This window comes from Geotrypetes seraphini, chromosome 4 (genome assembly GCF_902459505.1).
Source record: "Geotrypetes seraphini chromosome 4, aGeoSer1.1, whole genome shotgun sequence".
NCBI lineage: Eukaryota > Metazoa > Chordata > Amphibia > Gymnophiona > Dermophiidae > Geotrypetes > Geotrypetes seraphini.
In genome coordinates this window covers 200,970,281-200,987,912 of record NC_047087.1, presented here as the reverse complement: position 1 = coordinate 200,987,912, position 17,632 = coordinate 200,970,281, and the positions used below count along the sequence as shown (strand labels likewise).

Below are 17,632 nucleotides of genomic sequence, written 5' to 3'. Positions count from 1 at the left end.
TAAAAGCAGTACAACATGCAGAAAGTGAAGTGCAGATAATGTGCACTTTCTTGGGTCCAACTCTGCCAGCTGAGGTAATTGGCTTGGACATTGTCCACTCCTGCTACATGCACTGCAGAAATAGCTTGAAGATGGAGCTGTGCCCATCAGAATAACAAGTGGGCTTCCAGACGTAGCTGGCCACTTTTAGTGCCTCCTTGGCAATTTACATACACCACCGCTATAGCACTGTCCCAGAAGACTGGGTCCATCTGTCCCTCCAGACTACTCCAACTAATGCCAGTTGAATGGCCCAAAGCTCCAGCCTGTTGATGGACCATTTTGGCTGGGAGGCTGACCACCACCCCTGACCTCCCCAGTTGATCAGGCTGGCATCCACTGTCAGAATAATCCATGAGATTATCCAGAGGGGCATGCAGAAGAGTGTCATTTTAAGATCTTTAAAGTCTTCCCCTTCTGCAGTGGAGAACAGCTCCCTCTTCAGTTGGTACCAATGCAATCAAATTCCACTGAAAACAGAAGAAAAGGAGGGGCACGGGGGCTTACCAGCAACAAACATTGTGTTCTGCTCTGAAACTTAGAAAATAAAACCATGATCAATAAACATTTAACAGGCAAATAGTGAACAATAAATTATGCACATGAGTAGCTAGGAACCAACCTACTAAGTACAACAAGGGGCTAGAGAGTCCTCCAAAATGGAATGGGAATAGGAAGCCCTCTGTTCCTGTAGCAATGACTCTGCTGAAGATTAAATATAGTAGAAGAGGTCCCGAGATGGACTTCTTGGATGGCAACATCCAAGGCAGAAATCAGATAAATTTAGAAGTCCACACAGGGTTGGCTGTATGGACTCCTAAGTTAATAAACAGAAACAAGATTATTGAGGTAAGAACCTAACCTTTCATTCTGGTACATATACACAGGCATCATTACTTTAGCCGATATACCAAAGCAATGCCAGATGTCTAGGGAGGGACAGATGAGCCTGTCAACAGAACCAAGGACCCAAAAGTAGCATCAAGCCACCACATCAACTCTGAAGAACTTTGTAAAAGTGTGAGAAGAAGCCCAAGTAGCTGCTCTACAAATTTCATCTGGCAAGACAGCCCGGGACTCTGCCCAAGAAGCCGCTAAACCTCTTGTCGAATGTGCTGCAAGAGAAAGTTGGGGCTGCTTCCCACATGCAATGTAGGAAGATGAGATTGCCATGTGAATCCATTTGGCAATGGAAGCCTTGGAAGCTGGCTTGCCATGTCTCGAGTGGCTGGTCAGTACAAAAAGATATTCAGAAAGTCCAGAATCATTAGGCCTCTCCAGATAGATAAGTAGGACTTTGTGCACATCCAGCCTCTGCAAAAGCCTGTCCTGATTCATTAAATCCTAAGGGTAAAAGCAGATAAACAAAGCTCCTGATTGATATGAAAGGCAGAAACTACTTTCAAAAGAAAGGAAGGTACTATGCACAGAGAAACACCTGACTCCGTAAAATGGAGAAAGGGTTCCCTACATGAGAGGGTCTATAAATCTGAGATCCTTCTTGCTGAAACTGTGGCAATTAAAAACACTGTCTTAATAGTAAGATCCAACAGATAAGCTTCCATAAGAGGTTCATACTGAGCACAACAGGTCCTTCAGGACTACATTGAGGTTCCAAGATGGGAAAAGTCTGTCAATTAGCCTAACAGATAGAGGAAAAGTATTTTTTGGTTATTTTGTTTACATCACAATGCCGGCATGGGGTTGGAGAGGGCAAATAGGAGAGGGGGCGGGGGATTAAGAGGCTACAAAATAAATCCGCCATAAATATCCACCCAATTGGGCAGAAAAAGCAAATCAAATTGAAAAATTGATTCAATAGGCTGAATCGAATCAAAAAAATTTTCCCTTAATCAGGCAGCATTACTTTTCAACCCCATTTACATTATGCAAATGAAGCCCCCCAGCAAAGAGTATCAACACATGCTGCCATATCCCCCCCCTGCATGCATCACAGACCACTCCTGTAGGACAGATCTGTGAGGTCCTAATTTAAATTCTATTGACCTCTGCAGGTAGACATAAACATTAAAATGGAATGAGACTTCATACACTGCCTTTTTGTGGTTACAATCAGTCAAAGTAGTTACATATTATATACAGGTACTTATTTTGTATCGGGGCAATAAGGTGACTTGCCCAGAGTCACAAGCAGCTGCAGCAGGAATTGAAACTAATTTCCCAGGTTTTCAGGTTTCTGCACTAGGCTACTTCCAAAAGATACGACGAGAAACAGTGCATCCTAAGCAAAAGTTGAGTGGAATAATATATACTACCTCAAACTTTTATAATCTCAGTATAGCATAGGATTGTCAAGTTATACGATTTTTATGTACTTAGAAAAGCATGCCAAATATAAAGCACCTGCACAATTTAACTTCCAGGAGAATGTAATCCACAAATGGACAAAAATCATACAAGCTCAGTGTTGAAAAGATGGGTTGGTAAGCACTCAGGCACAAGAACAGAAAAAATTATGTGTACTGAAAGCAAACAGTACTTGCATATGCTAATGAGAAAAAGATTTGGACATATTTGTTTATAAGCTGGGAAAGTATGTACAACACAAAAGCAGTACTCAGCTCCAAAAGTGATGAGAAAAAAAGTGAAAAGGCCATCAATAACTCATGGAAAATATAGGAGCCAGCTTACACTGGCAAACTGTCCAAAATGGTTAATCATTTTATTTACAGAAACTCCATTAAAACAACTTAAAAATGTACGTATTTAGTTTCATTTGACAATCCACATTTAAATCATAAGGCACAAAATGTTGCAGATCTCTCTCAGGCTGAGGAAACAGAATGCTAGCTCCACACATTGCCAGAAAAGACTGCCATAGTCACCACCCCAAAACATACAAAGTCTTGGGGGTGGGGGGGGGGGGGTGGAAGAATAGTGATAACAGGATAAATATACAAAAAGTCTGATCTTGAGAATCTAGTACTCAAAGTAAGTGGGGAAGGGTTTAGAGATGACAATTACAATCTTACAATACAGTACAATATACAATACACTTCCCATTTACATGACTTAAGAACTGCATGTATCTAGTAACACAACACAAACAATAATAACATGAAAGCTAGATTTGGCAGAAATGTGGACATCTCTCAACCTAACCAAGTAGTTGTTAATCCATACAGTGGCCTATATATACAGTGCATGTGACTACCTATAGCATCTTAACAGCGCACCATGCAACTTTTCTATAAAGCATCTAAAATACCCCATGGATTTAATTATTTACCATGCTTACAAAGCCCTATAACCCTATCGGAACACAACCTGCGTGATAACACACCGGACCCTCCATGATTAAAGACTGTCCGTAACAAAACGAGAGACCTGGAATTCGCCGTCCAAGACGTGTCTCTGGCCTCCGGGATGAACTCTTTCCTTACCACTTAATACCTTAGACCAGGATCACTGCCAACCTCCACAGTCTGAACGAGGTTCACACCCCGGAAAGACTCAGCACTGCCGGGCCGGCCTTCGATCCAAGGCTTTCGGAGCGCCAAAGACACCGACGCCGCTCAGATACGCACCCTGTGATGCCCGGTCGGCTCACCAGCCCACGTCACGGTTCCGGGCTCCAATCCAGCCACGGAACTTCCTCCACGATGCCAAACTGGCGTCTACTTTCTACCGGAAGTGAAACAGTGGAGGGCTCAGCCTACGTCTCGCGCAGCCTTCCAGTCAACAGCGCACGCTTCTGCCACGTACACAGCAAACTTCCGACTGACGCTGCCTGCCTTCAGAGACCCGGATGTTGCATATGCGTAATAGCTTTGGATGGAGTCGGAAGTGAGGGTTCCGTGCTGGTTTCTTTTCTGTCTAAGAGTGGTTTAGTTTATAAAAAAAAAAAAAAAATTTAAAAGCTAAGCGTGTAAACCTCGACCATGCTTGCTGTACTATGTATGTGATTAGTAGCAGTAGTTTGAGGAGCTGTTTGAGTTTTCCAAGGAGTCAGTGCATAGCTTCTATTAACGTAGGCTCAGCCCTCCGGTAACGCAAAGGCAGTCTTGTTAATATTTACAATTGCAGCTCGTCATCTTGGGTCCTGCTATGTAGTATTTTATTTAGAGGAGAATTCATGAATCTGCGCTACTGTTAAGGCGGGTTATTTTATTATAAGTCGTACTATTGTATCCAGTGAGACCTTGTGCTAAATTAGCAACACTTGTAAACTAATTTGTCTCTTGTAGCAAACATTGGTGAATTTCATTTGTTGTTGACTAGCTTGAATGTCATTTTTTTATCTTGTTGGTCAATCATCTGATCATAAATTTGCAACTTAACTGTTTTCCTTACTAAGTTGTATCATCTTATACATATAGTCTGTTCTCATTATTCGCTCATTGCAGATTCGTGTTTTTGCTTATCTGTGGTTGCATGCTTTGTGACCACTATTCAGTCAACTCATGCCATATGTTTGTGTATTCGCAGCCCTCTGATCTTAGAAAATTTTCACTTCACAGCAACAAACACCAAACATCAAGGGAGTGAGGTAGAAGCATAAGGGAATGAGTTACAAGCATAGCTCCAAAGAGAAAAAGCATATCATGTGTCTTTAAGTGACAAAATCCGTGTTTTAGATAGGTTTCGTCCTAGCAAGTCTGTTTCTGTTGTCAGCCATCAGTTCAATGTGAATGAATCCACAATCCGATATATCCAGCAAAAAGAGGAAGATATTTGTCGGTCTGTTCACAAAACTGCTTTGGAAAGTTCCAAAACAACATCTGTGGTTTGTGATCAGTCAATGGAAAAGATGGAGAAGTGGCTAAATTTGTGGATAATACATATGGTGAATGAGAAAAAATTCATGGTGGGCAGCATTGTCCGGATGAAAGCCAGAGACATTTATAAACACGTCACCCAGGGGCAGGAAAACGTGAAATCCTTTTCTTCAAGTTCAGGTTGACTAGCGTGTTTTAAAAAGCAACATGCGCCAATAAATGTATGCCTTTGCCGGGAACCAGGTTCAGCTGACAATGAATCTGCTGAGGAATTTAAAATGTGCCTCTTAATTGTAATTGAAGAAAAGGGGTATGTGCCAGAGCAGGTCTTCAATGTGGATGAGACTGGCTTGTTTTACAGGCAGACTGGGAAATGGACATATATAATGAAAATGGCAGCAAAAGTCAGAGGAGTCAAGGCAGTTAAAGATCGCACCATCCTGCTATTGTGTGCCAATGCCAAGGGTGATTTCAAATGTAAGCCTCGAGCAGATGAGGACAGAACTTGCAGGGATGGGGCAAGGACAGGGACAGGACTCGCAGAGATGGGGATGGATCTCGTGCGGACAGGGGCAAATTTGTCCCTGTGTCATTCTCTAAACTCCCTACGTGCACTGTTGGTGTCGATGTGCTTTTAGTGGTGCATTGATGTTAATGGGCCTTGTCTTGTCAGTTTAACTTCAGTAGTTTGCCTGCAGTTTTTTGAGTGGGATTTTTTTTGTCTTGTAAGCACAGCAGAGGAAAAAGAATGATTTTGTTATTCTTTTGTCTTCGTATTCTTGCAGAGCCCCCTCCAAATCTTCCCCATATATCAGGAGACAGCAATGTTTTTAACCTTAAGGGCCACAAGGCCGTACCCCGCCCCCCAGGTTAGCACCATCCCACCAGCCCTCCAAATCTGCTGCAGGTGCTGCTGCATCAGCATCAAATGCATGCCATTTCTCCCACTGCCCAACGTCTCTCTCCATAGCGTCCTACTTGGAAACAGTACTATAGAGAGAGGCTTTCTGCAGTGGGAGAAGCAGCATACATTTTGTGGCAGTGGCATATCAGCACTTGCAGAAGGTTTGGAGGGCTGAGGTGGACAGGTAGACAGACGTATGAATGGAAGAATGCCAACTGTAGGGAGGGAATGTTTGAAGCCCACAACAAAGGACTGCCAGGGCCAAATGCAGCCCGCAGTGTGTGATGGGGACCACTGTTGTACACTGATTCCTTCCATCACTTAGCAACAAGGGATCCTAAATCTTGACAATAGATTTCACTCTTTCAGTTATAAATAGGAGTCCCTTCCTCTTAAAGACTGAACATGCTGATTCTATAATATTCTAACCTTGACTGAGATGAAAACATGAAGTCAAGTTTCAGAATCATAGCAATGCCTCACACATTGCAGTATGTAACATAAACAGCAGGTCATTAAGGCATCCTTCGACATAAAAGTACATTATTAAAATTAAAATAGGAGAAAAGTTATATTTTGACTTAGCTCACACCTTTCCATGGGTAACTCAAGACAAGTTATATTTAGGGACAGAAGTTATTTCCTTGTACCCAAAGCAAGACAACAAATAGTAAATTGACTTGTCCAATGTTACTTCAGCAACATTTAGACCCAGGCTACTTGGTTTCTTAACTTATTGCTTCAGATATTAGGGGGCTAATATTTAATACAAATATAGAGCATCGACAACTCTAAAGAAAAGTAGTATGAAGAGAATGTGAAATTATTAGAAATCAGGACTTATATCAATCTATAATGTAATATTAAGCAATGGAGAAAAGACCATCAAACTATGGTTTGGCGAAGGATCTTGAGGACATCTGAATAGCTTTTGCTACAGACACCACAAAATTGTTAGGTACCTACCTATAGCCCTTTTCTGCCGTCATATTCTATGTTTCTATTCTAGCGGGATAAAGTCTTAGGGTGGGTCACTAGGTGGGCAGACTTGATGGGCTATAGCCCTTTTCTGCCGTCATATTCTATGTTTCTATGTTACCTATGGGATTACCTTCAGCCCCAATCTTATCTGATAAATCTACCATACTTATCTACTTATAATGGACAGTTCAATAACGGCATCTATGTTTATAGTCCCTCTTATGTTTGCACTCATAAGTGTACACTTACCTGTGAAAGTGCCAGTAGGGTGTTGAAGCATTATTAAAACACAAATGGCTTAGCACATCAATCCAAGAGGATCATATACATGGGGAGAGCAGACCTACCACTTGATATGTAACATACAGAATACTGTTAGTTATATGCAACCTTGCCACATTTACATAACCACAGTTATGCCAGGTCATTGAAAGGTGTTAACTGTTGTGTGGAAATGTAAGCTGCACTGATCCCAAATGTCTGAATTTTCACACAGCCTCAGAATCCTTAAATGGAGGCACCAACTTATAGAATTACCTCCTCCCCATAGTAACTGTAAGCAAATTTCCTGCCTATTTAACTGGGTAAGCCAAATGGCTCAATATGCAAAGCTATATTTAACTAGGTACAATATCCAGATAAGCTAGGAGAGCTATTTGTGTGGCTCTACTTTCATTGATAGTGTAACAAGGCAAATGTGCACCTATATTTTAGACATGACCTATTAGAGCTGCTGGAAATGCTTGGACCTTGATTACTAAAAAAGAAATAAAGCATGTAAATGATGCTATTCTATAACTTAAGTGCATAATTGTGGTTCAAGCTACCTTTCCACTCAGGCTCTGTCCATGTGTACATACATCTTCAAACTATGGCCAATCACATTTGGGCTTCATCTTATAATAGCTGGAATATGATGGAATTCTAGACATTATGCAAATACTTGGTGCCTAAATGTTGGTGCCCTTCTTAGGGAACTACTCATAGAGTATAAAAACATAAGAACACAAATATTCTATACTGGAACAGACGGGCGGTCCATCATGCCCAGTATCCTGTTTCCAACAGTGGCCATCCCAGGTCCCAAGTACCTAGTAAGATCCCAAGTAGTAAAACAGATTTTATGCTGCTCAGCCTAAGAATAAGCAGTGAATTTCCTCAAGCCATCTTAATAATGGCCTATGGAGTAGAGAGTGGCATGTGGGCAAAAATTCATCCCTGTCCTCTCTCTGTCTGTGCAGTTTTCATCCCCAACCCCTCCCTATCCCTGCAGTCTTAATTTTCTTCCATGCGTCTCCTCGCTCAAAGCAGAAACATGATTTTATGCAATTTTATGAGCTTAGGGCATTACAAATAAACATTTTAAGCCTATATCATATATATATATATATATATATATTCAAGTTGGAAAGAATGCCATACTCCGCATGCTTTCCCTACTTATTCAAATGTAGTTTATAGCTATTACTGGATGTTTAGTGCAGCTTAAAATGAATACTGCTTCCCCCCCCCCATATGAGCACCACTCTTTAAAAACATCCATGAGTCAAGGACCTACTTAGGAAAGCATAGCACCAAACACAACAATGTGTACTACAACATCAATAAACCTACTGGAAAACTAAAGAAGCCAGATTAGTACAGATCCATCCTGTACAGTTAATGCTAACAGAAAACCATGTCTCAAATTCATATGCACAGAACACAGACTCTCACACAGTATAGAATAACTAACCACATATTAAAAATAGAAGCACACAGAAAAATATTATATTGAATCCCTAATAAGCCACAAAGCAACACCAGAGAAACAGAAAAAGCGATTTCCCTTGTACTGTGCAAAATATAAAAATAGTAAATGTAAATTTCAAAACTTGACATATTAAAATCACTACATTAAAAGTTAACACCTGTTGTGTATCTCTTCCTCACTCTTATACACTCCCATGTTCAACATCTCTCGCTCCCTTGCACCCTTGGTCCAACATCTCTCTTCTTCCCCCATGCAGCATTCTCTCCCTTTCTCTGCCATGTCCAACATCGCTGCTGCTCTCCCCCTCTTTTGTGCCCTGGGTCAAACATCTCTCCCTTCCTCCTTTCCACTATATATATATTTTTAACTTATAGCCTTTATTTTTTGCCAAGATCATGAGAAATCTACGACAAATTCAAAAATTCTTCGACAGGAAACAATTCCTACTTTTGGTGCAATCCCTTATCCTTGGACTAATAGACTACTGCAACATATTATACCTCCCATGTACAGCGACCATGATAGGACAGTTACAAACTATACAAAATACAGCCCTTAGACTCATGTACTCATTGAAAAAATATGGCCACATCACAGAAGCATACCATGACTCACACTGGCTCCCAATACAAGCAAGAGTACACTTCAAATTCTACTGCCTACTATTCAAAGCTATTAACGGAGAAAGCCCAACCTACTGGAATAACCGACTTACTCAATCCTCCTCATCCAGGCACAGGAGAACCCACTCACTTTTCACACACCCACCATCCAGAAATGTCAAACGAAAAAAACTATATGACAACCTAATAGAGGGAACTCTCTAAAGATAACAAGGGATAGATTATATACAAACGTATGGAAGTTCTTCTTCACCTAGAGAGTGGTAGAAAACTGGAACGCTCTTCCGGAGGCTGTTATAGGGGAAAACACCCTCCAGGGATTCAAGACAAAGTTAGACAAGTTCCTGCTGAACCGGAACCTAAGCAGGTAAGGCTAATCTTAGTTAGGGCACTGGTCTTTGACCTAAGGGCCACCGAGCGGACTGCTGGGTACGATGGACCACTGGTCTGATCCAGCAGCGGCAATTCTTATGTTCTTAGAATCACAGGATCATCCAAGAGGCTATTGTTTAGCCTCCAATAAGTACTACATGAGCTTGGGAAGACCCTATCAAAATATATCCACACTGGTGAGTGGTCAGACCAGGTCTTTGGCTCAATTCCAATTTGGCCCACCCTGTGTAACAATTCTTTCTCCACCAAAATGTAATCTATTTGAGAGTATGATCGGTGTATGGGTAAAAAATAAGTGTAACCCTGGTCCTTAAGGTGTAGCCATCTTCACCCATCCTCCAGATTAAGATCTCAGAGGAAGCGGTGCAGTGCAGCCCTATCCCTCCTACCATAGATCACCTGACTGCCTGAATTGTCTAAGGATGGAAAGAGTGTTATATTTAGATCTCCCCCAATGATTAGCAAGCCCTCTTTGTATTGCAGTGTCTTAGATGTCATCTCGTGAAAGAAGTCCCCCTGCCTCATATTTGGTGCATAAAGATTAACAAAGATATAGGTGTGACCCTGGAGAACTCCTACCACTAAAATATAATGGCCCTGAGGGTCTTGAACCACTGTCTTAACCTCTAGTGGCGGTCCTGGCAAATAGAATGCCCACCCCTCTCTTTTTTGAAATCCCAGTGCATGCCCAATACATCAAGGGGAATCTAGAGTCCTGGAGGTTCTGGGCTCTGGAGAGATTGGATTCATACAAGAAGCATACTTCTGCTTGGAGACATACTAGCTCTTTAAACAAGGTTGTAAGTTTGTGGGGGAATTCAACCCCCTAACATTATAGGAAACAACCTTGAACCCTATCATCTATCAAAGTGGAAAAAGAGTTCTCTGCCTGTGAGAACTGTGATAGTCCCTCTCCCCACCCCCTCCCATCTCCCCTCCTTCCCCAGCCCACCTGTCCACCACCTCCCACACCACCCTTCCAGTAGGATCAACCAGACCTCCCACCATACTAACAAGAAGTAAACATCTTCAATAGTACAAAACACAGTAACACACACATACAGATATCCACCCTACTATAAGCGTATACATCCCAGGATCACCCCAATCTATCGTGGACAACACATACACATACAATGGCCCTGGTACTCTCAAACATGCAAGGCCAACCTGAAGGGTGGCAAACATCAACAAGCATAGACTCAGTGCACCCCCATGGAAACAAACCCCTGAAGACACCCATAATTAACCCAAAAAATATAGTTGCGTCAGAAGAGAAGCTTCCGCCCACACAGGTACGCTACTGTTTGCAGGCTCCGATGGCTTTGTGAAAGTTACTCAAAACATGCCGCAAAGGTAAAGGGGAGGGAGGAAGGGAGATAGGTGGATAGATAGATTCAGGTAGGTAGGAAGGAGGGAGGGTGCCGTGCTAGGGGGCTGAAGGGCGGTGAGGTGGTGAGAGGGAAGGGGGATGGAGAGGAACAGACGCTGAAAGGACATGGGGAAGACAGAGTGGGGAGAAGGACGCTGAAAGGACATGGGGAAGACAGAGTGGGAGAAGGACACTGAAAGGACATGGGGAAGACAGAGTGGGGGCAGGACGCTGAAAGGAAATGGGGAAGACAGAGTGGGGAGAAGGACGTTGAAAGGAAATGGGAAAGACAGTGGGGAGAAGGACGCTGAAAGGAAATGGGGAAGATAGAGTGGGGAGAAGGACATTGGGAAGACAGAGTGGGGAGAAGGACGCTGAAAGGAAATGGGGAAGATAGAGTGGGGAGAAGGACGCTGAATGGAAATGGGGAAGACAGAGTGGGGAGGACACTGAAAGGACATGGGGACGACAGTGGGGAGAAGATGCTGAAAGGAAATGGGGAAGACAGAGTGGGGAGAAGATGCTGAAAGGAAATGAGGAAGACAAAGTGGGGAGAAGGACGCTGAAAAGAAATGGGGAAGATAGAGGGGAGAAGACGCTGAAAAGAAATGGGGAATACAGAGGGGGAGAAGACGCTGAAAGGACATGGGGAAGACAGAGTGGGGAGAAGATGCTGGAGGGAATGGGGAAGAGAGAGAGGGGATAAGATGCTGGAAGGGAAGAAGACAGAGATGTCAGACTATGGGAGAAGGAGATGGGTGCCAGATCAATTGGGTGGGGGGGGAGGGGTGAAGGGAGAGGCACAGTAACAGAGCAAATGGATGAGTGAAGCAGAAACCAGACAACAAAGGTAGAAAAAAAATTCTATTTATTTATTTATTATTTATTTTATGCTTTAGGATAAAGTAGCATATTAGTTGTGTTTATAAAAATTTATAAGCAAAGCCCTGCCAGCTGAACATCTGTTTCTCTAGTTCATCAGCCAGAACTTTGATTTATAAGGAAGGAATAAGCTAAATATTGCAATACTTGTATGGATGCTACGGGGCAGGGACAGTGGTTGCTGGGATGGGGACGGGGCAGGGACTGTAGTTGTGGGGATGGGGGTGGGGTGAGGCTGCAGGGATGGGGACAATTTTTTTCCCCGTGTCATTCTCTAGTACACAACATCCTACATGAATATTTAGGTATGAGGAAGTTGAGTGCATGATGTGTATCACATTTGCTAACCGTCGACCAAAAACGAGTTTGATCGGACATTTCAAAAATGTGTCTTGAGCATTTTAAGCACAATGAGAACCACTTTTTCTGTGTTTTATGACTAAATGAGACTTGGGTTTATCTCATACTATTGAGACAAAACAACAATCCAAACAATGGACAACAACAGATGAACCAACTCTGGAACTAAAAAGGCTCCTTTGGCTGGGAAGGTGATGGCGACCGTCTTTTGGGATTTTCACGGAATAATTTTTATTGACTATATCTGGAAAATGGAAAAACCATTAATGGCAAAAACTGTGCTGGCTTATTACATCTAAGTGCCAAAATGAAGAGAAGACATCTTCATTTGGCCAAGAAGAAAGTTCTCTTCCACCAGGACAATGTACCAACTTGCACATCAACAATGCATGAATTGTGGTTCAAATTAATTCCCCATCCACCATGCTCTCCGGATTTGGCCCAGTGTGACTTCTTTCTTTTTCAAAACCTGAAAAAATAGCTGTCTGGGAAGAAATTTTATTTTCAGATTCTGCAATCACAAATAGCTATTTTTCCAGTTTAGATGTTTCATATTTTTCTGATGGCATGAAAGGTCTGAAAAAATGTTGGAGAAAATGTATTGAGTTAAAAGAAACTATGTTGAAAATAAATGATATTTTCTTGATTAGACCGGAAACTTTTCAATTGACCCTTGTATATTTGTTTTAACCTTTCAACACTAAAACTAAAAACCAGCAAATAAAAACAAATCATAGAACATAAGAACATAAGCAATGCCTCTGCTGGGTCAGACCTGAGGTCCATCTTGCCCAGCAGTCCGCTCAAGCGGTGGCCCAACAGGTCCAGGACCTGAGCAGTAATCCTCTATTTATACCCTTCTATTCCCTTTTCCAGCAGGAAATTGTCCAATCCCTTCTTAAATCCCAGTACTGTACTCTGCCTTATAACGTCCTCTGGAAGCGCATTCCAGGTGCAGTAAACAATCAATCTGTTACTAGACGATGTGATCAAGGTGAGTAATATCTGGAGTTCAAAAAAAAATTTGGATAATTTCCTGGAGGAAAAGTCTGTAATAAACTATTTGTTTGGTAGACTTGGGAAAGGTTTTTGTTTTTTTTTTTTGCTTATCCTTGAAAATGAGCAATGAGAGATTGATCTATTTGTGACCTGGACTGGCAACTGTCGGAAATAGGATGCTGGGCTTGATGGACCCTTATCTGACTCAGCATGGCTTTTCTTATATTTTTATGTACCCTACATTTAGATATTAAACCCATAAATAGCTCTTGGAGAGCTGCAGGATATACTCTATAATCCTCCTATGAAGCTGGAGACTGGCCCAGACTAGGAGATGTGAGGCTGGATGACATTCCTCATGCTGACTCAGTAACACAACAGAGAAGATATTTTTCCCTGATCTGGTCTCCTTGGAACTGGCTAGAACCCTATTCATTTTCTACAGTATGGACCTTTTGACCCATGCACATAATTTAAAGGAACATGCACCTATTTGTTACACATTTCACCAGGGCTATCTGGAATCTACAGATGCAGGACATTTGGACTTACTATGTTTAAACTCTGGTATACATCGTTTGTCAAAATTTTAGGTTGTTGCAAGGTTTGTGCTCCATGCAGTGAGCAAGGAACTTTCTCTACTTATTGTACTGCTATTCATTTGAGGCCAAACAGATGGCATGGAAAAAGAATGCAGAGTACTATAAAATACTAAAAAGATATAAAAATCATGAGTAATAATTAAGTACTGAAATGGAACATTTATTTATGAGAAATGGAAATTGATCTCTATTAAGATTCTTCAAGGGCCCTTGCCACACCAGTGCTAGTCTGAAAAAGAAGTACTGTTTGGGTATGATAGTTGTCTGCAACAAAGATGTGTTTTATATCTGGGTAAGTGGTTGTTTGGATACATTTCTCTGGGTAGCATGAGGTCATTAATGGATCATATAAGATGCTGCTCATTCTTGAACATCCGCTATAATAATACCCTTAGCGCGCATGCGCACTTCAATCTTCGTGGCTCTGTGCCTCCGTGGTGCTGTGCTCCCGCATGTGCAGTAGAAGGAGCCAGTGGCAGTTTCCCCATCACCCTCCCTCGGCAACGCTGGCTCCTTCTACTGCGCATGTGGAGGCAACTTAAGAACAGATGCATGGAGGTGGCGACCACGGCGGCGACTCCCCCCTCCCACCCTCGCTCCGTCTAACAGGATCAAGGAGAGCACAAAAATAACAGAAGCAGGCATACCGACACTCAGCATCTGGACTCTGGTTGGCGGTTGTTCAGGCTGGGGAGGAGGCAAAAGGAGTGATTTAAGGGTAGGTGGGAGAAGGGGGCTGGAGCTGAAGCATCTCAGCGCACGAGAATGAAAGACAGATACACAGAAAGACAGCGGCCAGGGAGAGAGACAGACAGAAAGAAAGACAGACAGGCAAGTGGAGCCAGGGGGAGAGACAGACAGAAAGAAAGAAAGACAGACAGGGGGCCAGGGAGAGAGACAGAAAGAAAAAAGATAGACAGGGGGGGTCATGGAGAAAGACAGACAGGGGGCCAGGGAGAGAGACAGACAGAAATAAAGACAGACAGACAGCGGGCAGGGAGAGAGACAGAGAAAGAAAGACAGATAGACAGCGGGCAGGGAGAGAGACAGAAAGAAAGAAAGACAGATAGATAGCGGGAGGGAGAGAGAGAAAGAAAGGAAGAAAGACAGGGGCAGGGAGAGAGACAGAAAGAAAGACAGACATATATATTCTAGCACCCGTTAATGTAACGGGCTTAAACACTAGGATTCAATATTCTTTTATAAGTCATGATATGTATTTACATTTTAAATATCTCTTCAATGTTTGTTTTAATAATGGTTATTGCTCAAGGATTTTTACTGTTTGCCCTTCAGAAAACAAAAATGATTTAGGTGAATCAAGCCTAGTTTTGCAAATATCCTGGCTACTGACAAAACTTGGCTTCTGATCTCATGGCTCACAGGTTACATATGGCATGTATTGAAACTCTGTGATATGTTATTGCCTATCTATCACAGGAAGCAGATGTAAGCTTATTCCAGGTTGAATGCTTGGAGATATAGGCTAATATCTTCCTGTTATTCTTTGATGCATCCTGCCATCAGTCACTATATTATAGCTACAATTAATGCCTTCCCTGACCCTTGTTCTGAGCACCACTCTTATCTCTAACAGTCAAATCCAATACCTATACCTAAAAGGAACTGTGAGGGAGTCTATAGGTCACTACCACTTCCCCTGCTAGATTCTCCCTCACAATGCCAAAGTCACCTTAATATAAGTAGCTCCTCCTTAGGGGAAATGACATAGGAAGGAGGAGTCAGGGAGACAGAGTATCTAAGGGTTGTAGTCAAGATGCATGTGGGAATCACCTCTTCTTCCTTGTATCCTCTGGGCCTCTAGCTAGTTCTGGCCCAGCCTATTCCTTTTGTTGCTGAACACCTGTGAGTTGCTCTAAAGCAGGGGTGTCTAACCTTTTGGCTTCCCTGGGCCGCATTGGCCGAAAAAAATGTTTCTGGGGCTGCGCAAATGCTGCAGCAAGACAGAGGAGGGAGCCGGCAAGACGGTAAACACCCGGGGGCAGCAGAGGAACACACTGCATCGCCCTCGACTGAGGCCGCACAAAATACTTCACGGGGCCGCAGGTTGGAAACCCCTGCTCTAAAGTCTGGCTGATGTTTGAGAAAAGCTGTTGAAGGACTATGTTTGGGCTGTGGTAGTCACAAACCACGATCTGTGTCTTGGGTCCTGGTAGTCACAGGCCCACCTCAGAACTTTGGAACCAAAAGACTGTTCTTACAGGCCGGATTAATCAATAGGCCCAGTAGGCATGTGCCTAGCGCCCACAACTGTGAGGGGGGCCCGCTGAAGGAGCACGAATCACCTTGTTATTTTTTTTAACAGCAACGGCCCCCTCCCGGCATCAACAGCAATGCCCCCCCCACACACACATCAACGGCAATGGGCCTCTCTCCACCATCGACAGCAATGCGGCTGGCTCTGTTACAGGAAGGTCCCACGATGACTGCATCTGCTAGTCCATCCCCCTCCTACGTCACATACTTGCTCCGGAAGAAGTGATGTCGGAGGGGAATGTAACTAAGATGATACTGTTTATTGAACTAATTTTAATACAGAGACCATACAAAGACCATAACTCCTTTCCTCAGGGATATGGTAACAGCAGTATTGGTTACTGATCTGAAGAAAGAGGTTTTAACCTTTGAAAGCTAAGAGAGAAATGTATTAGTCCAATAAAATGATGGGCACTAAATTTTCTTCCCGCAATGCCCCATGCCTCCTACCCATATGCAAAATATAAATTGGTGGGCTTCCCAAAGCCCTGCTAGCTGAAGATCTCTTTATCTAGGAAGGAAGGGGGGGATGTGTTCAGAGATGTTTGGAGGTTGCATAGAAGAAAAACTGTACACTGGCACTGGTATGGTAATCTTTGTTGTTTGTTTTGAATTTTAAAATAAAAGAAATAAGTAAATAAGAAAATGGGTAAATACAGATGGTGGGGCATGGGGCCCAGTGTACTTGTGTGCCTAGGGGCCCTTGACGATTTAATCCTGCCCTGTGTATGCCTGACCCTGTGAAGTAATAGGGAGCTGGATATTTTTTTTTTCCTTTTGAGTTAATAAATAATTTTCCTTTACCTTCTATGCTTGTATCTGGCTGTGTATCAGAACAGTCTCTGCCTGCTCGTGCTGTTACAGGAACATACTATAACAGTTATATGATATTTTGAAAGATACTGGTAATTTTTTTATATCTTATTTAAACTGGAATGCCACACACCCCTGCAAAGTTTAGTGTAAGAGGCAGTATAAACAACTTGTATTATTTGCACCTCTTCTCTCACTTTGCTAGATGAAACATTTTTATATTAGTTGCAGAAAACATCCAATGGAATTTTTATCCTGGAAATTACAGGTGCAGTTCAGTGGCGTACCTAGGGTATGTGGCACCCGGGGCCCATCATTTTTTGACACCCCCCCCCATGTAAAAAAATATTTTTTGTAATAACCATGATATGGTATAAATGGTCAGAATAGAAACAGGCAGTGAAAATTTTCTTTTATTGAACCTCATATATGTAACCATTATTCCAAACATAACATAACATAGCATAAATTATGTCTGAATTGTCATGATATTAGAAGTACATATGGAGTAGTTGCAGGTGATGCTTGGGACAGTTCTGATTGTGTTAGTTCGGTTTTATGTGTTTTTTGAATAGAAGGATTTTTATTTCTTTTTTAAGGTTTTTGTAGTCTGTGGTCGAGGTCAATAGGTTGTAGAGTTGGGGGTCGAGTGTTGCAGCTTGAATGGCTAGGAGGTTGTCGAAAAATTTTTTTCTTTTGATGTTTTTGGTTGGAGGGTGTGTGAATGGTGCGTGAGTTCTCCTATGTCTGGTTGAGGTGGATTTAATTATTTAGCTGAAGAAATTAGTTACCCCCCCATTCCACACACATTAATTCTCTTCCATTTTTGTTCCCATTATAAAAAAACACTGATAAGTTCCCAGTAAAAAATACATTAAAATAAGAAGTGAAAACA

General features: G+C 42.4%; 1 protein-coding gene across 6 annotated transcripts in view; it reads right to left on the bottom strand.

Moving 5' to 3' along the window:
- Positions 1-3,819, bottom strand: part of SEC24C (SEC24 homolog C, COPII coat complex component) — a 220,176-nt gene extending 216,357 nt beyond the window's left edge. The window contains exon 1 of one of the 6 annotated variants that reach the window (XM_033941868.1): positions 3,444-3,819. The gene's annotated coding sequence lies outside the window, so the exon portion shown is untranslated. Of the gene's footprint in view, positions 1-3,327; positions 3,348-3,387 lie in introns of those variants that run through there. The other 5 variants (XM_033941866.1, XM_033941871.1, XM_033941872.1 and 2 more) reach the window with 5 other exon arrangements.
- Positions 3,820-17,632: the final 13,813 nt, after the last annotated feature.